This window comes from Euprymna scolopes, chromosome 1 (assembly GCF_053919585.1).
Source record: "Euprymna scolopes isolate OS-2025 chromosome 1, ASM5391958v1, whole genome shotgun sequence".
Classification (NCBI taxonomy): Eukaryota; Metazoa; Mollusca; class Cephalopoda; order Sepiida; family Sepiolidae; genus Euprymna; species Euprymna scolopes.
Window position 1 is genome coordinate 85,180,891 of NC_136482.1, and position 22,198 is coordinate 85,203,088.

Genomic DNA, 22,198 nt, shown 5'->3' on the forward strand with positions numbered 1-22,198 from the left:
CAATCGAGGTTTTAATATATAATGCATTAAATTCAATGTTATATCATTCTTTGATTGAGTGACAACTTTTCTTGATAAAGTGGGATTGAAAAAAATCAACGCTTTAAAGGAAAAGCACTCTGGCCTGAAAAATTGTCTGGACAAACCCGTCTGCGTTTCCTAAGAGGATCGCTTAAGGCGACTAGCAATAACTGACCTCTTCATAAAGAAAGAAAGCAATACCTTGGAATGTGTAACTCAACATGCCACCGTCAATAGGGTAAATCCAGTTAAAACAAATTGTCTAGACTGTTGGTTTTAGTGCTTTCAGTGTATGATTATACTTCAGAGAGAGAGTGAGAGAGAGAGAGAGAGAGAGAGAGAGGGGGAGAGAGGGGGAGGGAAATGAATTAATATATCGTTAAATTATTAATAAAATAGTTAAAGTGAGTAAATCTGACCGGTTTTCTCTCTAAAGTCAGCAAAAGCCAATTATTCAGATTAGATATTGTAAAACTTTTTTTAATTTTATTTGAATTTTGCTGCAGTGCTCAATATTATAAATTCTTGCTTTAATCTCATTTTATTTAATTTTTAGTTTTTGAAGAATGTACAGTTTCATCTCATCTTTAATCCTCGGGTCATTTCTTTAGTTTTGCTATTTTGGAAGATGTAATCTTTTTAAGAAAATTGTTGCCCTATTATATTATTATTATGTATTGTATATTATTATAATATAGTATATCTATTAATATTATAATTTTCTTCTTTTTTTTTTGAGAAAGTTCAATCTCGCCATTCATTCGATATTCCAAACTCTCACCTATCATTCGATTTTCGTTTTTCTTTTATTTCCTCCACCTCTAGTTTTTTTGAAAATGTTAAGTTTATATCCTAGTTTTGATTCTTCGAACTAAAGATGCTGAGAAGGAGGGGAGATTAAGAATAAGAACAGATATCTTACGATGCGTCTATTCAACTTGCGCGCTTAGTGGTGAAAATGCTATTCTGAAATACTTTTAGAAAACATTTTGTCCACGTCGGAAGTATTTGTAAATGGCTATCATTGAAAAAAAGAGGCAACTCTGTATGGACGAACACACATTTGATTGAATTTTTTTAAAAATATACATAGGAAAAAATACCATATTACAAAATGTATACCAATATTGCATCAATGATAAAATGTTGCTTTTTTTCTTAGTTTCTTTGTTTACAATTACATCTCCAGACAGACATACGGACATCCCCATAGTAAACAGAGTTTTAGGCCATCATTGAAATAGCATTTTCGCTGTTGACTGCAGTATGTTGGTGGTCTTGTGCAGTTCTAGGAGGTCCACCGTTCCAGATTTTGCCTTTTCTCCTTAGGAAACGGTTAGCTTATTGCTAATCGCCTGATGCATCCCTACCTGGGAATACCGACAGCTGACCAGACATTTTATGCAGGCCAGGGTACTCTTCCTCTAGGGCACTGACTCTTTGATCCTATTTTATGATCCTTTTGTCACATCATCCTGATGTGGGAGGAAAATGAATGGACATTATCAACTTAGTATAGAAATCGGAAAGTATATCTTTCATCCAGTATTTTTTTTAAACTTGTCTTTTTCTTTCTTTGCTTTATTTTCTTCATTTCATTTCAAGTTTCATTATTCTTTGATAATTTACTTCAACGCTTTATACTGAACTCGAAATCCACACAATACAAAAGAAAACCAAGAAACAGGTTCAAACAATGACAAAAATAATTGAGTTTTCCATGAAAACAAAACAAATTCCCATTTTTTTATCGACCTCATCCGTTAAGTGTAGTTTCATCTGGCCACCACATTCATTAACTTGTCGATATTGTTTTGCTTCTTATTTGCTGCATCCGTGCAATTTCCGCAGCTGCAAATTCCTGGGTGCTAAGATATGCTAATACGTAGGCTAACAGATCGTCGTAGATATAATACCGTTTTGTTATGATTGATTCGACTGATTGGCCTCCTTCTGTCCCAAGAGACAAGTTAATACTCCCCACCTTTCAGAGTCCTATACCCTTACAACTAAACCATTAATTCAAACTTCCTTTCTGTTGTCAATTCATGAATTAACTTTCTCTCATATGCAAGCACTTGACCATTGTTGCAATGTCAGCCTGCTAAGATGAATGGGTAGAACTTGGGGGTGGGCCATTCTTTTTTTTTTAAGCCATAAATATGAGAGTAAAAAAAATAAAGAAAAATAAGGAAAAGGTCTTAATTAAAACTTTAGCCTTAGAAAAAAATTTTTTTTTGTCCGGTTGAAGATAGGATTGCCCCTCCTCATTATTATCTGGCCATCAAATAAACAAATGTCTATTTCTATTAAATGTGAGATATTTTTATCCTTCAAAGAAATTTCTTCTCTTTTTGTGTTAAAAAAAGTCATTTTAAAATGGTTTTGTAGTTTACTTGAAGCATCGTGTATAATGTATAAGTTATTTGGTATTCAAAAGCAATGACAGTGTTATCTTAAGTTGTAGACACTGTTTGATAGAAAATCCTGTGAGGCAAGAGCAAATAAAAATAATGTTAATGAATTTGATAATTACTAACTATTTATCAACATATTGTATCGAATCAAAGATGGTACGGTGCCTGATTTTTTTTCTTTATATTTCGAGATAAACCTCCTCAAAAAGTTACTTTCTTTATCTGTTGGACATGGAGATTTTTTTAAGAGAATTAACTCTCGCCTCAGATGTGATAATATATTCATTTTCTCTTCTCATAATAAATATGGTTAAAGTCAGATTCCACAATGAATGGAACAAATATTTTCGGAGTGACTAGGGTTTTCTTCAGGTGTTACATTACCTTTTCGTTTCTCTTTCCATAAAAAAATGTTAAAAGTCATATTTCACTTTTTGTGGAGATTCAGACCTTTTCAAGTCCAAAAAGATAAATCATTAAAAGAAAAGCGGTCAAAGTTCAACTTTCTAATCCTAACACAGTGAACGAAATACCAACCATTAAAAAGCAAAACATTTTATTAATAAGACACATCTCTGATCGGACGTGACACTCCTGTCAGAATAAAAAAAGTCAAGTCATTATTATCATCATCATATTCAGTTTAAAGTTTGTTTTACATGCTAGCTAGTGTTAGACAGCTTTTAATAATGTAGGATATAATACCATGGGGCTGCTTTCCAGCTGAATGCAACATAGCCGTTTTTAAGTTCTATATTAGCAAATTAATGTTGAATCATCTATTTAAATAATCAAAATTTGCCATTTGACCCATTGTTTCCAAATCTACGCAACGCCTCGATCATCACTAGAGCTATGACAACAGCATATTCTTTTCCTTGTTTTGATTCTCAGGTATCCATTGATATCTTATATGTTTTTATGTGGAATGATGTGAGCCTCGGTTGATTAATTGTGTCTAACTGTCGGATATATATTCGAGAGTAAAAACAATGACAAGAATATGCTGTGTTCATATCCCTTATCATCACCAACTGACAGTCTCGTTACGCCTTATTCTCAAGAGGCCTATGGGATTTGATAAGTAGTAACTCATTAGCATCCAAAAAGCCTCAAGATAACTTGAACATGGCACCTCCGATTCACATTCAACACCAGTAACACTTGCCCACTTCCTAATATTAATTGTGGCAAATTGAGGATATTACTAATGCTGCTGCAAAGAATGGCATACTCCCTTTACCGTGTTAAAAAATTACTCACATCAGAAAGCATCCTATGCCTTTACAAAACCAAAATGTACTTATGCATAGAATACTGTTGCCACATCTGGGCTGGTGCATCTACCACATGTTCAAAATATAGTCTCAATTCTATGGGCCCAGCAATGTCAAACAAGCTCCAACCCCTGTCCCATCGCCACAGAGTTGCATTCCTCTGCCTGTTTTACAAGTACTTTAATTGAATATGCTCTGATGAACACGTAGCACTTATGCTCTTTTGATGTACATACCCTCTATGAATTCAATAAGCAGCACATCCGATCCCTTAATTGTCGGCATCCCTAGATGCTGCAAAACTTTCTGGTAAATAGTTTCTTCCCTTGGACTCCTAGACTTTGGAATTGCCTCCCTTTTTCCTGCTTCACTAACTGTACTCACCTGCATAAGTTTCGATGTAATGTGAAGAGACATCTCGCTGCTCAACTCCCCACCTTCCTCTGTTAAACGTGATCCCAAATAGTAACCCCTTCTGTTTCAAATGGCAGTATGCTTTGTTTGGGATGGAAAAGAGTAAAAACGAAAGAAAATGTCTTGATTAACTTAGATTTTAATTATCATATATTTTCATACTATTCAACGTTTACATATCAACTGTATTGCCGTCTGACAGAAACATTCTCTTTACACAGGTGACATTAGGTTTATGCAAAAAGCTCTTTAACAAGTTGCAATAAAATGTCTCCATTAGTTTCAGAGCAATTATTGGTTACATTTGGATGCTTTCCAATTTATTATGTTCATGTACATTCTAATTCGGTGGCCAATATTTCAGAGTGAAGTTTACTGGAAAAAAAAACAAAAACAAAAAGAAAATGTATTTATTTCATCGTTTGAAAGAAATACATTTTTGGCAGGGTTTTCTCATTCATGTAATTTGAAAATATTAGCTACCTGCTCCAAATACACAACAAAATAGTTAACTATTTATTTATGTCTGTTGCAACATGAAAAATATCTCTAATTATATACACATACACACAGAATGTGCACTTTTTCCCTCTTCATATTTATATGCAGATATGTATAAAATATCATTTTTGCTAAGTATTTTAGGAAGAAAATAAGACATCTTTTTATATATCTCCTTATATCTATCCATACATATCTATATCTATATATCTGTATACTATAAATATGTATCTCTATGTATATCTCTCTATATATCTACCTCTCTCTCTCTACACATATATATATATATATATATATCTTCATCTTTCTCTCTCTGTATATATCTATATATATATGTTTATCTCTCTCTTTCTCTCTCTCTCTCTCTATATATATATATCTTTATTTGTCTCTCTTTCTATCTTTATCTCTCTTTCTATCTTTTTCTCTCTCTATATATAAATATATATCTTTATCTCTCTCGCATATATATATATATATATATATATATATATATCTTTATCTCTCTCACACACACATATATCTTTATCTCTCTCTCTCTCACATATATATATATATCTGTATCTCTCTCACATATATATATATATATATATCTTTCTCTCACACACACATCTTAATCTCTCTCTCTCACACACACATCTTAATCTCTCTCTCACACACACATCTTAATCTCTCTCTCTCACACACACATCTCTCTCTCTCTCTATATATATATATATATATCCCCTCTATCTTTCTCTCTCTCTCTCTGCATATATATATATAACGTCATCGGTTATCAAGGCTTAAAGGCCACTCAAGAAAAAAAAGGTTAAATGAGTTTGTCAGGTAGACGGTGAAACAACAGGACTGGCAACTATTGTTCTTACAGAATCGTAGCAGGAGGAAAAAAGAGGCACAGAAGAGAAAGAGCAAAGGCAAACGTGGGAAGAAAGAGGAAGTAGGAGAAGTCAGAGACGAAGGTAAACTGACCACAGTTTTACATTTACATATTACAGCACCTTAGGGTAAAAATAATTATTGTCTGATGTGTTAGAAAGTTACTTTATGTATACATAGTAATACACAGATATACTGTTTCGCTGTATCACAGTTTCAAATATGGCTAAAGTAGCACGCAATCCAAGCCATGAATCAAATCTATGCCTATCTAGTTGATAACCGGCATTTTTACTTACTGAGCTATAGGAATGGCGTTTTATATATATGTGTGTGTATGAATTTATGATTTAAAATATTTTCAAACCATTTTCCAAAGTGTACAACAAGACAAATTGTTTGCGGCTGTATCAGTACAATGTTAATTTTTAACTATAAAATGCAACATAAGTTTTTTTTGAAACATCAAATCTCATCAGAACGTAATTTCACCTTTCAACAAAAAACAAAAGATATAAATATATACACGCACACACAAACATTATATATATATATATGAGAGAGAGAGAGAGAGAGAGAGAGAGAGATAAAAGATCACTAATTGTGAAATTAAGAGAGAGAGAGAGAGAGATAAAAGATCACTAATTGTGAAATTATAAATCAGCTTCAAAAGGGGAGGGGGAAACAAAATCCGAAAATTTAAAACTGATTTTTAATTTCACAATTAGTGATCTTTTATTTTCTGTGTTAATATAGCTCTAGTTAAATACACCCATCGAGTTTACCATATATCTGCAGTACTTTCGCCACAATACTTTTAAAGAATTAATACATTGATTGAAAATTTACTCTTTTAGACTTCATGTATATTACTCTCTTTAATATATATATCTTTCTTGGCGTACAGGATTTTATAATGTCTATATACAGATTAAATTTATTCAACATAACAAGCAAACAAAATGTATCGCCACCATAACGAAAGTAAAGTAGACTCATGATGAAAACCTACTAAACTATTTGTCAATTTTTTATTTTACAATATAAAAAATAATTAACAAAATGTCAATTATTTCATTGTTGAACATTCTGGCTTCGTAAAATATAGGTTAAATGTAATTTAAAGTAATGGTAAGATTATTCCAGCCATGCGGAGAACTTCATAATAGAATAACCCAATGTTATGAAAAATATTCTGGAATGATTTTGTAATTTGCATTCCAAAATGAAATATCTGATTAAACCTAGAAATCCAAATGTTCATTAAAAGATATATATTTTTAAAGGGCCCAATAATCTGTTGGAATACATAATTAGAAACAAATATGGTTCCAATAAAGGATCTGCCAATTGAAACTATAAAAATGCTCCTAAAACTCATTCAATGAAATGTGGAAAAAAAAAAGCAAAAAAAAAAAAAAAAAAAAAAAAAAAAAACATTGGTTGCTCCCAGTCAGCTGTGTCTGAAACTTGGTGCTTATATAAAGAAAATATGAAAGGAACTATATTGGCAGAACACGAAAGACACAAAAGCACTAGGATTTTAAAAAGAGACGAAAAGAAATCTACCTAATAGAAAATGTACAATAAAATAAATGGGTTGAAACAGGAGCCAACGTTTTTGACAGAAACGATAATAAACTGACATACAGAAAGTCCAAATGAAAACCAGTATTATAAGACATCAAAAAAAGGCAGCAAGGTCAAAGAATTGACTCAAAATCTAGTAGAAGATAAAGGTCACCAAATCTAATCCTGTATTTAAGACTCAAATTACACTTCCATCATATCATTCTCACATCATTTCTCTCTTTGGAAAAATCAGTACGTAATTTGAACAATTTAGTCAATATTCATAGATAAAACTCTTATGTTTGATGAATGGTTTTTCAAAATGTGGTTTTTGTTTTTGTTTTCGTATTCCAACATATCAGCCCTTTTTACGTTTTTTAAATATTGAATCTGGTCATTTTTATGTTTTAAGTTATTTTCAAATATTTATTCACGGTGCTTGGTTTAGTTGTTTTGTAAAAAAAAAAAATTTTTTTTTTTTTTTTTTTTTTTTTGCGGAACATAATTGAGTTTTGTAAGGAGAAAGGGTAAAACTAACAACTATGTGTGCATTTATGGTCAACAAGCCAGTTTCTTCGGACAGCCCGATCCGGTTGCATCAGATGAAAAATGTGGATACCTATTTATTTTCATGTGAACATTTTCATACTAATTACCCTTGTTTGATGGTTGCTCTTTTTCCCCCTAAATGAAAGTAATGCTAATTCTCAATCAAAACAAATACATCAGTAGTTTTTCTATGTAGAACTACGTAGAGGGTGAGGCAGAAATGCCTCCCATATTTTAAACTTTCAATTATATGTTACTAATAAACTTATGCTAATGCCAATGATGTCTTTAATTAGTTAATAAGTATACCCCCATCAAACAATTTGGTTTGAATTTGTGCACATCATGCTTTTACTGCAGAAATGGTTTTGAAGAATGGTGTATATTTAACTGGAACGCAGAGAGCTTTTCGTTTAATACAAGTTAGGACGGCATGATGCTGTTCCATATAGAAAATGAATACATCTATAAGTTGCAAACTTTAGAACTACAGGTTCCACACTTAACAGAAAGCGACCTGGGAGGCCTCAAAGCGCTCGAAGCGCTTTGAGGCCTTACAGAATAAGTAAATTATATATGTATAAGTAAATTATATATGTAAGAATAAGTAAATTATATATGTAAAATGAATTACTAAATTATATATGTAAAAAGAATAAGTAAATTATATATATATAAAGAATAAGTAAATTATATATATATAAAGAATAAGTAAATTATATATGTAAAAAGAATAAGTAAATTATATATGTAAAAAGAATAAGTAAGTTACATATGTAAAATGAATACGTAAATTATATATGTAAAAAGAATAAAAAAATTATATATGTCAAAAGTATTCGAAGCTCTTGAACGCCAGACAGTGCTCGAGCCATGAAACTTTCTGTTACTCAGTCGCCTACACGTTCAGCTCGTAAACATGATTTGGCCTTGAGATTGATGACCATCACAGTTCGATCAGACAAAGAAGCAAGCACGTGTTTGTGCCTTTGTGTGGCTGTACATAAAAAAAACGACAACAATAAAGAACTTATCTACAGGTGGGATCTGAAAGAGAGACGGCATGAAGATTGACTGAGCTTTTATACCAAACCCGAGTCACATGTTTGCAGGTTATTTGATGGGGAAAATGAATAAAAACGGCGTGAGAAGTGAAAGAGGGGGGGGGAGAAAGGAATAAAGTCAACAGGCATTTTATTCAACCACTACCAGGAAGAATCTGTTGGAAGAACGAATTTACTTTTTTTTTCGGAAAGGAAAAATCGACAACTGAAGTTATTTCAACATGAACAGTCAGAAGATTTCTACAAGCTGATATGCAGTTCCATCCATAAAAACGAATGATTCTCAGAAACTGCAGGAGCGCGACTGGAAAGATCGCATGTCAAAATGTGGGAGATATTTCTGCCGCGCCCTATATATTAATCTGTTTTTATGTTAAAGAAAACCTTGTGAATCAAGTTTCAGAATCACATTTTACAAATAAAATTGTCCGTTATTAACAATATAGACTCAACTGCTAAAATCCTTTCTTCCCGTTCAATGCACAATAAGTTATTATTGAACAACAATGATGATGATACTTTCATTATTACAAAACGGTGCTTCCAAACGTAGAATGACCTCATAAATATGCATTTACAAATCATCCATCATTTATTGGCTAATAAAACTGAAAGGAAATTCAAACTGAAACGGAAACACTGCGAAAGGAGAAATCTCATTATGCACAAAATGCCTTCAATCATGAAAATAAATTGTGGGGTGCATTTTCATGCCTTAGCACATTTATTGATGCCAATTCAACGGATTGATGAAATCAAATGTCGCCTGTTTGTTTTTTATAGACATATATAGACATTTTATCCAAGTATATATATGCGTGTTAGATTATTTATTATCCAGAATATATAACGTTAGGATAACGCAACGTGACGAGTAGTTTTTCGTCTTGTCTTCTTCAGACTGTGTGAATAATGCAAAGTACGAAATAGCCAATCATCATGCCCTCTTGATCATTGCCAAACCTCGTTTTGCATATATTATATCTTACTATTAGGCACTGATAAATATAACAACTATAATATCGTTATTCATCTCACATTCACACACGCACGCACACACACACACACATATATATATATATATCGTACTTTGGGGTAACTGCGCCAAATCCAGGGGTAATTGTGCCAACTAAAAACGTGCTCTTTAAATGCGTGCCTGCCAAAAGAGCACTTTTAGCCAGTTGGAGCAATGACCCAGGGTGTGGCGCAATTACCCAAAAGTATGGTATATATATATATATATATGAGAGAATTAAAATGTTTGATATATAAAAAAATTTTAATAATAAGATAGGTTCACCTATAAATTACCTACACACACACACACACACACACATATATATATATATATATATACTAGCAGTTCAGCCCAGCTTGGCTCGGGCCCTATGTACTGTTCATAACTTTATGTGCATATGTAAAGATATATATTAAAAAGTTTGACTCATGTCTAGGTCACCCACGTGTAAAATTTCACGAGTTTAGCCCTTAAATTGGTGGAGGGGTTTGGTAGAGTCTGCAAAGGTCTACTCTTTCAACTTTGACGTCTTGACAGCCAAATTTTCGGCCCAAAATGATTAAAATGCTTGCTGCATATCTGAATATCATTTATGTAAAATTTCAAATGTTTAGATCAAAAATTGATTGAATAGTTTACTAGAGACCGCAAAGGTCTAATCTTTTTAACTTAGACCCCTTGGTAGCCAAATCTTTGGTCAAAACAGATTAAAAAGCTTGCTCTATGTCCGAACACACTTTATGTAAAATTTCAAATGTTTAGACAAAAAATTGACCGAGAGGTCAAATTTTTTGTTAACTTTGACTCAATTTTTGACCATTAAACATTTTTTGTTTTGGGCTAAAATCAAATTAAAATGTTGGATCCATGTCTATGTAACCTACATCTAAAATTCCAAGTATTTAGAACCAAAATTTGCAGAGAGGTTTGGTAGAGTTTTCAAAGGAGGAATCGTTGAACTTTGACCCCTTGACAGCCAAATTTCTGGCCGAAAACGCATTAAAAAGATTTTCCCAAATCTCAATACGCCTAATGTCAAATCTGGAATCTGTAGACTGAAACTTGACAGAGTAATTTGGTAGGGAAATGTACACACGCACACACACACAATTTCACTTTTATAGATATATAGATAGATATGTGTGTATGTGTTTGATAAGTAGACAGATAGATAGGTAGATAGATAGATAGATAGATAGAAGACAAGATGGGGTACCTCTAATAGATACTGCTAAATAAAAACTGTCACAACTAAAAATGTATTTGATGCGAGTTTGTTTTGGTTCTTTCTGGATTGTATATTTATATGGATTTATATTATATGCATTTTCTCTGAGAACTCTTTTTTTCTTATTAATCCACTAAGGAGATATGAAGTAATGTACATAGAAAAGTATGTTGTCTTCCCCCCCCCCCCATGAATAAAGCAGATCTGTAATTTACCGAAGTTCTAATTTTGAAAAGGCAAAGCATAAATAAAATCTTGCATTTTGGAATCTAACAAAACTTATTATTTATTTATATATGTTCTGTTGTTACATCTTAACAAAGAGTTTCTAATTTAAAGATTGGTGTACATAATAAATAGAAAATATACACGAAAGCATACATTTGTACGAACCAATATATACATTCATTATTTTATATATCATTCAAACACAAAACTGTAGTGTTTGAATATATGCTTAAGTGTTGGTTTTACTCATCTAAAACTGCTTTAAAGCTTCACCGCTTACTTGTTTTGCGACAAAATTTCAAACAATTTTTACAGTTCATAGGTCATCTTCTCAGCTATATTTTAGAAACAAAATTTCAATTTTTGTTCTGTAAAACAAAAGTTATAAAATTACTGTGTTCAAAAATTACCAGAAAGTGTAAGTAACGTAGCGACGGGGTTTTTTTTTTTTGATTGGCTGTTGATTACCATAGCAACCAAATCTGTTCCGCTACCTCAAATCGGTTGGAAACGGCGGAGATGTTGACGTAACAAAATATAAAAATAACTGTCACTAATAATTCACCGCTGTCCCCAATCTGTCGCCCAGCTGTTCTGTCGCTAATAATTCATAGGTAACAAGTGAAACAGGCAGAAAATATTATTTAAAAGCAAAGCCTGTAAAATCATGGATTACATAGAAAAATGCGAGCATGAAAAGTAATAGGGTTAAGATTAAACATGGAAAAGTAAAAGACCTTGTTGTTAAAACTGGAAAAGATATTTTTGTAAAAAATATAAATTCATAACTTAAAATATTACAGTATTAATCCAGAATTGATTAGATAATGTTAAATTGAATTTTTTTCAAAAATTCTTAATGCTGCAATATTTTACGTTATTAATTTATTATATTTTTACTAGAATATTCTGCCTTTTTCTTTTCCAGTTTTTACAACAAGTCCTTTTACTTTTCCATATTTAATCTTAACCAAATTAGTTTTCATGTTCGCATTTTTTTTAATATATAATATTATAAGCTGGTAATATGATATTCAGTATTTACTTCAACAGTGCTCAAATCAATTTAGAACAATTTTATACATTTGTCCTGATGATTTCATGTGGGCATAAAACAGCTTATTTGCCATAGATATATTTAGATATACTTATACTTCATGTTGGTTTCTATTACATCTCTTCATTCTCCCAAACAGTCACTTTAACCATTATTCATGCCGCACCATCTATTCTTCACCTTCTTTAACGTGCCAGTTATACAAAAAAGATAACTTGACAATGCCTATTGTTTCAATTTGTAGAAATAGCGAATATTCTCTTTTTTTAATCAGAGCTATTAAGTTCGATATTTAAAAGAAATGGCGAATATATTGTAGAAATAGCGAGTACTCTCTTTTTTTAATCAGAGCTATCAATTCGATATTTAAAAGAAAGACATCTCTACAGTGTCATTTCAATGACCCTTTTAAGCATTTTCTACTTTCATGCTTTTTTCTACCAAAGAGCTTAGACATGCTATTGTTTAAAAGTGTTAATGACTTAAACTGTTCACTATAATCTTTTAATCAATATTCAGAATGTTAATCCTACGATTATGTCACCAACTGACAATGAGTCATAAATTGCATTCTCAGTTTCAGTCTTTTAATCTTTAATTTAAGGATAGCCTTCTATTATGCTTATACCAACTAATCATGTATGCAAAGCATGGCAACTGCTAACTCATACCAGCCAGAAGGTGGCAATTACCATTCGTGGGCAATTTTTTAATTTCATTTTGTTTACTTGAATTAGTTATGATATTCGTTAATATGTAGGAAACACCTAGTTATATCATAACGGTAAATATGTCTTTGAGACTAACATCACAAATGTGTGTCTTTGATAGTAAAATGGACTAGATGACACTGCCTGTAATTTCATTGTGGTATGGGCGGCATAATTGGTTTTATATATACTATCACAGTGAACAGAATCGGCTATGTTGACTTTATCAGATTTATTGTGGTCGAAAATGACATAAAATCTAGAATTTACCTCAACTATGGCTAAATGGCCACTTATGTTCAATTAACTGCATAACATGGATGGGTCAAATCGGAATCGTCTATTCTATCTTAAAATCATGTTAAATTCTAAAAATATTAATAAAATATGGTTCATAGATTGAGGAGAGTCTATGCATATCAAATAAATCAATGTTTTTTTTTTATCCATGAAGGTTTTCATTTATATAAATAAAACAGTACATATATGTGTGGGTGTGTGTATCTGTCTGTCTGCCTGTGTGTAAATCCTTAACCAATAAACACTTAAACTACTGGTCGCATAAAGAGAATAGTAATGATGGTTTATAAGGAGTAAAATCTTTGTTTTAATGGATGAATAACGCGTACAGAAAAATATTGGCAAGTTGAAATGCAAACTGTTCATTTCAACTGACCGACATTTTTACTTTCTGCGCATGCTCAAATTCAATTAATTTCTTCAAGTCGTTTAATACCTTTCTTACCTATCTCTCAATAACTACATCGGAAGGGGATGTGGCTGAGGCGCTAAATGCTTTGGTTTCGATCCTAGCTGATGGCACATAAGTCATTTTTTTAACATTTGAAATCACTACTATGTATTGGGTACAATATAATAATCAATAGAGAATTGGCTCTGTGATAATAAATACGAAATCTGCATGAATTAAAATATATTTAAGTGTATTTTACGACCTGCCAAGGTCGGGCGACCTCGCTAGTTTATCAAAAAAGATGTTTAAAAAAGCCTAAGTCACATTAGCAGAAATGAAGATACAAATCTGAATCATATAAATAAGATTCCATGTGTTTTGAGATAATTTCTTTTATCAGTTTGTCGTTATTAGAATTATCAATATTTGTTGAGATAATTTCTTTTATCAGTTTGTCGTTATTAGAATTATCAATATTTGTTGAGATAATTTCTTTTATTAGTTTGTCGTTATTAGAATTATCAATATTTGTTGAGATAATTTCTTTTATTAGTTTGTCGTTATTAGAATTATCAATATTTGTTGAGATAATTTCTTTTATTAGTTTGTCGTTATTAGAATTATCAATATTTGTTGAGATAATTTCTTTTATCAGTTTGTCGTTATTAGAATTATCAATATTTGTTGAGATAATTTCTTTTATCAGTTTGTCGTTATTAGAATTATCAATATTTGTTGAGATAATTTCTTTTATCAGTTTGTCGTTATTAGAATTATCAATATTTGTTGAGATAATTTCTTTTATCAGTTTGTCGTTATTAGAATTATCAATATTTGTTGAGATAATTTCTTTTATTAGTTTGTCGTTATTAGAATTATCAATATTTGTTGAGATAATTTCTTTTATTAGTTTGTCGTTATTAGAATTATCAATATTTGTTGAGATAATTTCTTTTATCAGTTTGTCGTTATTAGAATTATCAATATTTGTTGAGATAATTTCTTTTATTAGTTTGTCGTTATAAGAATTATCAATATTTGTTGAGATAATTTCTTTTATTAGTTTGTCGTTATTAGAATTATCAATATTTGTTGAGATAATTTCTTTTATTAGTTTGTCGTTATTAGAATTATCAATATTTGTTGAGATAATTTCTTTTATTAGTTTGTCGTTATTAGAATTATCAATATTTGTTGAGATAATTTCTTTTATTAGTTTGTCGTTATTAGAATTATCAATATTTGTTGAGATAATTTCTTTTATCAGTTTGTCGTTATTAGAATTATCAATATTTGTTGAGATAATTTCTTTTATCAGTTTGTCGTTATTAGAATTATCAATATTTGTTGAGATAATTTCTTTTATTAGTTTGTCGTTATTAGAATTATCAATATTTGTTGAGATAATTTCTTTTATTAGCTTGTCGTTATTAGAATTATCAATATTTGTTGAGATAATTTCTTTTATTAGTTTGTCGTTATTAGAATTATCAATATTTGTTGAGATAATTTCTTTTATTAGTTTGTCGTTATTAGAATTATCAATATTTGTTGAGATAATTTCTTTTATTAGTTTGTCGTTATTAGAATTATCAATATTTGTTGAGATAATTTCTTTTATCAGTTTGTCGTTATTAGAATTATCAATATTTGTTGAGATAATTTCTTTTATCAGTTTGTCGTTATTAGAATTATCAATATTTGTTGAGATAATTTCTTTTATTAGTTTGTCGTTATTAGAATTATCAATGGGACAGAAAAAAAAACTTTGCAATAATAACACAAAATAATTTGATCGTTTAAAATAATTTTAATATACTATTTGCAAATTTAAAGCAATTTTCCAGCATATATTAATTTAAATTTAAAAAAAATTAGACCTAATTTGAAAAAAATATGATAGCATGTACCGATGGGAAAATTTGAAGAAACGCATAGCACATACTGATTTAAAAATTTTAAATTGAAAATTCAGAAAGAACTTACAGCATATAACATTTTTATAGCATATACTAATCTGAAGAAATTTTACAGCACATACTAATCAGAAAATTTGGAGCAATTTCATCGTACATAATTTGAAAATGCCGAACAATTCTGTAGCGCATAATGTTGTAGTACATAAGTTTGCAGCAATGTTTTAACATTAATATTTCTTATAAAAATTAAGAGAAACATACACCAACAACACAACAGGTAATTTTTCAAATTCATATTAATATGTAAAACCTATTTTCGGCCAAAACCGATTAAAAATATTAACAGATCCTTATTACTAATATTGATAGATCCTTCAGACCAGTCATAAAAGCATACTTCTATGACGAAAATTGTACAATTGAACTTACATGACTGAAGTTGTAGAAATGTTTTCATTTTGTAAATGCTCCTTCCCCATCCCAAATCGAAATTTGCTCACAGAATCTGCATAAATTTGTGTATTTAAAGAAAGTCAGAGACAGCAAATATGATGGATGAGAAAAAAGTCATTCCCAGTCACTCAGGCGAGGGATTTTATGAGAAGAAGAAAAAAAGGTAATGATATCTGATATAAGAAAAGGATTTGCATGCTGTGCACCATCTACCGAAAAGGAAAAAGTAATCAAGAAGTGAAAGGTTTTAGTAGACAATGCTCATATTGACCCTAGTCATTTATAATCAAGCAACCTTGGGTCTTTGGATTATAACAGAGGAGTAACTCTTTGATAATAAAAAGCCATTGGATTCTAACAGAGAAGTAACTCTTTTTTCCTGAATATGATTTATTGCAGAGTGTAGGTCATAATAATGTACTGTTTAATCACAAATTTGAGTTTTGGGACTTGTATCGTTTATTTGATATTTCCATGAACAGAGTTTCTTTCCAAGAATTTTCCATAGAATTACTTTCCTGCGGATCATTATATGGTCATCTTCAATTTAAATGTAAACAACCTCTCGTCATAAACTGTTCTCATAAGTAATCACATTTTGCACATTCTCTTCATTATTTTCAATTCTCTCATAATATTATTCTTCATCTAACTGACAACTTATCCATCTAATTATCTTTTATCTCCGACTGACTTTTAGTCTTGATAAATGGTGACTCATTAGAAAACAAACATATATTTTTTTAAATTTTGGACTCAAAATTGCATCACTAGCACCATTACCATCTGATATAATGATACAAGTTCTCTACATTCTTTCGTTTATAATTTACTTCAATGACCTCTTTGGGGCTATCAGAATACCGTGAGATTAGTCCGAACAACATTTATGCTCCGAGGTCTAATATATTTAAATGTAGTTATTAGACAGCCAGACATATATATTTGTATAGATATGCAGCTGAAAGTTTTCACGTTGTCAGATGTGTCTGTTGATTTGAAACCTAAACATTATTGCTCATCATGTAATTGAAAAGGTAAAAAAAAGAAGGAAGAACAACATATTTGATATCAAGGAAATCCACATATTAATGTAAACTTTTTTATTAACAACAAACAAAAAACGAACTTTCTCCAGAAATTGTAGTGTATATTCTCGGTTTACTCAATGTCAAAACTGTCAGAAACGTGATTCAAATTTTTTTTTCTTACTTTCGTTTTGCTGTTGCGTGGAGTTGATTATAAGCGAATATTTACAAATACAAAACAGATGAAACATGTATAGTCATGAAATACAGTGAATAATAATAAGAATAATAATAATAATAATAATAAGAAGAAGAAGAAGAATAAGAAGAAGAAGAAGAAAAAGAAGCGCAATCTGAAATTTAATAGATAGCTAAAGGAGTGTAGAACACTAACGAGCACTAGTTACCCATGAAAAGATGTTTACTCCTCAGCCCCCTAAATAAACAGAGATTAGACCATTCCTGTAATTAGACGACTCTTGTTGATTTTGCGGTGAGTTTAGTTCTGTGCAGTTCTAGGAGGTCCACCCTTCAAGGCCTTGCCTTCTCTTTTTGAGAAGTAGTAAGTTTATTGCTAATCGCCCAAAGTGCCCTTACTGGAGAATGCCGAAGTGGCTACCCAGGCACGTTTTGCAGGTCAGAGTGCCTCTCCTCGGATGTGCTGACTTCTCAATCCAACTTTTCGACGCTGATGTCTAAGTTCTTGCAGTGTGAGAGAACTAAAAACACTTTATCCTTATTTTTTCTGTAATTTTTAATGGCCCAAGGGAAATAACTTTAATTTTATAGAGTTATTTCCCTTGATTTTTTAATGCCAGGATATATTTTCGTGTCTTCAAAATTAAGTTGATATTTGGTGATCCCAAATGAAGGAATATTGTAATGATTCTTGTTACCATAACCTGCTCGATGTCATATTGAATCAGGAAATGTGGGGTTTGTAAGTTTACCCTTGATAGATTTAGAGTTTTAGACAAAGAGAAAATTCAAACTTTCTTTATATAATAAATGAAACCTGTGGCAACACCAATAAGTGTAGTGGCTCTAAGAACAGTCCTGAAAAAAAAAACTGGAAATAAACTATAAAAAGGGTGTACATTACACAAAACAACAGCACTCATGAAAACAGCTTTTATGTTAAGAACAATGCTAGTGGGGAGAAACCTTAGCACATAAGCAAATAACACGCTTAGCAACCATAGAAAAGTATAAATTATGATAACACTAAAAAACTCAAACAGAACCCAAAGGAAAAATATTGCATATTAAGATAAAACCACGGAGAACTGAAACTAACAAGGTATTGGCTGTAGCTTGGAAATGGACCAGATAACAAGAAGTGACTAAAAGATGTCTGAAAAGATGAAAAGGATGAGGTGAGAGGACCATTCACACCTCGACTCCAATTGAGAGTATTAAAGGCTTATTATCACTCAGATATACAAGAACTTCGTATCATTATTAGCATCAAATCACTATACATTTTTTTACGTATATATATTATATATATATACGGCATAATCACGTTGACACACCGGTTCTCGTCAGATCACCGAAGTTAAGCAACGTTGAGCCTGGCTATTACAAGATGGGTGACCATTTGGGAATTCTAGGCGCTATATGTGCTCTCCGCTTATCTCGGCATTGTTTCCAGTCGTCTTGTACCTCAACTTGCCACTGGCATGCAACAATCTTGACTCAGGAGAGGCATGGTTGGAGATTGCGCAACTCTTGCCACACAAATTTCACGCGCAGGCACCCTTACAGCGGGTATCCATAGTCTGTCAAGACTGAAGGAAGCCTTGTATATTATATATATACACTACAAAAAACAAAAGAGGTAAAATTTCCCGAAGGGTATAGTTTTCCATGCATAAAATCCTTATTCCAATTTTGGTCAAAATATCCATTACAGGATTCTGATTCTAGAAAATATCTACAATTGAAGGCTTAAACTTAAAAGTCTGAAAGCGATATTGAAATACATGGAACAATGCTTAATTAGTGTTAAAGGAATGTCGACCAAATTTAATGTAGATCTAAAATATTTTAATTGTTTTGCCTAGAAGCTCTTTGAAATACTTACCCCCCCCCTGAAATTTGGAGGATATTCATTATCTTCAGTTTAATAGCTGTAGTCAAAATTTCACAAAAATCAGGTATCTGGCTTTTCACAAAGGATCTACATTTTTTTCGATAAAAATTAAACTCAACTAAATATAGCCTACATTGCTGTTCTTTATCACTGACAGCTGTGTTCGAAAATTCATAATGATCAGTTAATTAGATCAGGAGTGAATTATGTACATATGTGATCATCTAGCTATTAAAATGGGCAGTTATTTCGTTTATCAATGAATACGAGACACTTTGTTTATAAAAAAAGACTTAGTTTATTTTATGATATATTTAATATACACACTTCAACACAATGACGACGGTGGGGGGGGGGTCGTGGTAGGGGTGGTAACAAACTGTGTCAATTTGTGTCCCGCATCTGTCCATCTCTCTGACTGTCTCCTGCTGATTTGTTCCTATCCTCTTTTTATTGATATCTATTCGACCTGTTAACTTATTTCCTCGCCAGTTTGTTATTGCACTTTTGCTGGTTTTCGGTCTGACTCATGACCGATTGACGTCATGGATCCAGGTCGCTACTGGTCCCGGAATTCCATTGTTTATTTTCGTTTGCATAGATGTAGCTTAGGCCACCTTTTCCTGCGACGGACCGTTCTTTGATCGGCTAGAATTTCCATTGTTTATTTTCCTGCTTGCCTGGACACAGTTCGCTCGCACCCCTCTTTAACACATACACATATATAAACATAGCGCTCTCTCTCTCTCTCTCTCTCTCTCTCTGTCCCCCTCTCTCTCTATATATATTTAGATAGAGAGAGAGAGAGAGAATAAATTACAAAAATTATATTCCAAAATTCATGATGTTGACCATCTTATAATTTATTCCTTTAAGTTTATTTTTACAATTCTTGATAGCATTTTTTTCGTAGCGCAAAATCAATCACTTAATTATTACATCAATCAGTGAATCTTAACTCATCGTGGTCAACATCATGTATTTTGGAATATAGTTTTTTGTCATTTATTCTCTATATTGCTCTATAATTATACTGAGCTTCTTAAATAAGGATTAGTATATATTATAAGAAAATATACTCCTAGAGAAGTATACATATTTCTGCAGAAATAAATATATATTTCTGTAGAAATAAATAAATAAATATATTTCTGTAGAAATATATATATATATAAATAAATATATTTTTGTAGAAATATATATATATATATATATATATATATATATATTTCTACAGAAATATATTTATTTATATATATATATTTCTACAGAAATATATTTATTAATTTATTTATTTCTACAGAAATATATTTATTAATTTATTTATTTCTATTTTTATTTAAGAAGCTCAATGTAATTATGGAGCAATATAGAGAATAAATGACAAAAAATTATATTCCAAAATTCATGATGTTGACCACAATGAGTTAAGATTCACTGATTGATATAATAATTAAGTGATTGATTTTGCGCTACGAAACAAATGCTATCAAGAATTGTAAAAGTCAACTGAATTAAAGGAATAAATTATAAGATGGTCAACATCATGAATTTTGGAATATAATTTTTGTCATTCATTTTCTCTCTCTCTCTCTCTCTCTAAATATATATATATGAGAGAGAGAGAGAGAGAGGGGGAGGGAGGGAGTTCCTTTAATTACTTCCACGTTTGCAATCATAAATTCTGTTAGTATTAACCGCTGGAATGTAATTAATTGTGATTCAATGGATTATAATAAGCTTTATATAATTGAAGGGAGAAGGAGACTTTATATAATTGAAGGGAGAAGGAGACTTTAATTTATGTAAACTGAATGTATTGCACCAATTAGGCAATAAAGAAGTTAGCTTAAAAAATATCTCAATCTATTAAAACAAAGACCAAACATAATTTATTGATACGTCTAAACCAAAGTAGATCCGATTATTTAAAGTTACCGGAATCTAAGTTCGTTGGTTTATCTTCCTCCTTCCTATACACATACACCAGGCAGTAATCCATATTTACAACGAATTACACACACACGCACACACACACACACACACACACACACACACACGCACACACACACACACACACACGCGCGTCTGTGTGTGTGCGCGCGCGTATATCAAACTGCAAAATAAAAATGTAAAACCATATGAATAAAATAAATGACAGCGAATATGGAATTTAAGCGTCTTGCTGATATTTTCTTTTAGACTCCGGAGATGTTTTTAGCTGACATTTTTTAACAACTTTTAGAAATCAATCCCGTCTGGAATCATAATCGCTAAAATAAATTATTTTTATACGCATACACTATTAAAATTACAGTCTATATATGCTTATCCTGTCCGAATAGGGACATAAAGACGCAGTAAAATGTAATTTCTTGTTTATTTAAATTAAAATAACTTGCTGTAATTAATATTAAGTATTAGAGTAGACGGGTTAGCTAGCGCATACATTAATAATTAGCTTATGAGACAAAATGTTCTAGACAAGAGAGTCAAAGAGGTTATCAGAACTAAAAATCTGTTTTGAGAACGAAAGTTTACGGTACAAAAACGAGAAAATGACGTCAGATATAAGACAGAGGATGCGAAGAGAAATTTCTGAGTCTTGGAAGGAATCGATCAAAAGCAGACGTGTTAATGCGAGTCAACAAACGCATGATCATGCTTCATAGCCTCACACTCTTTCTTTCTGTCCATGATACTATCGCCATTTGATGTTATCAACCACTTATGACGTAATCAATTGTAATGTTGTTAGTAGCTTGCGACTCAATGTCTATCGTTTTCCCGATCTGATGTTTGTTGAATTATTTTCTGCTTTTTATAAGAAAAAAAATTTTTTGACAACTAAATTTAAATACGACGTTCTTTACACTAAGTGGACAGATGTATGCATCAACGATGGCTTCAGGTAGACAGGCATACAACAAGATAGGCTTTTGAGAGGGTTGTTCACAATCGGCCATATAACTAGTACAAAATAAGAAACGAATGATTATAGCAAATGGATAGCGACACTGACTATGAAACCAGCTAAACCGAGTTAAAATTTAGGCGGATTTCTTGTATTCACT

The 22,198-nt window shown here is 31.3% G+C and overlaps 1 pseudogene; it reads left to right on the forward strand.

The window, feature by feature from the left end:
* Positions 1–18,537: 18,537 nt before the first annotated feature.
* LOC145283739 (5S ribosomal RNA) lies at positions 18,538–18,654 on the forward strand (annotated as a pseudogene).
* Positions 18,655–22,198: the final 3,544 nt, after the last annotated feature.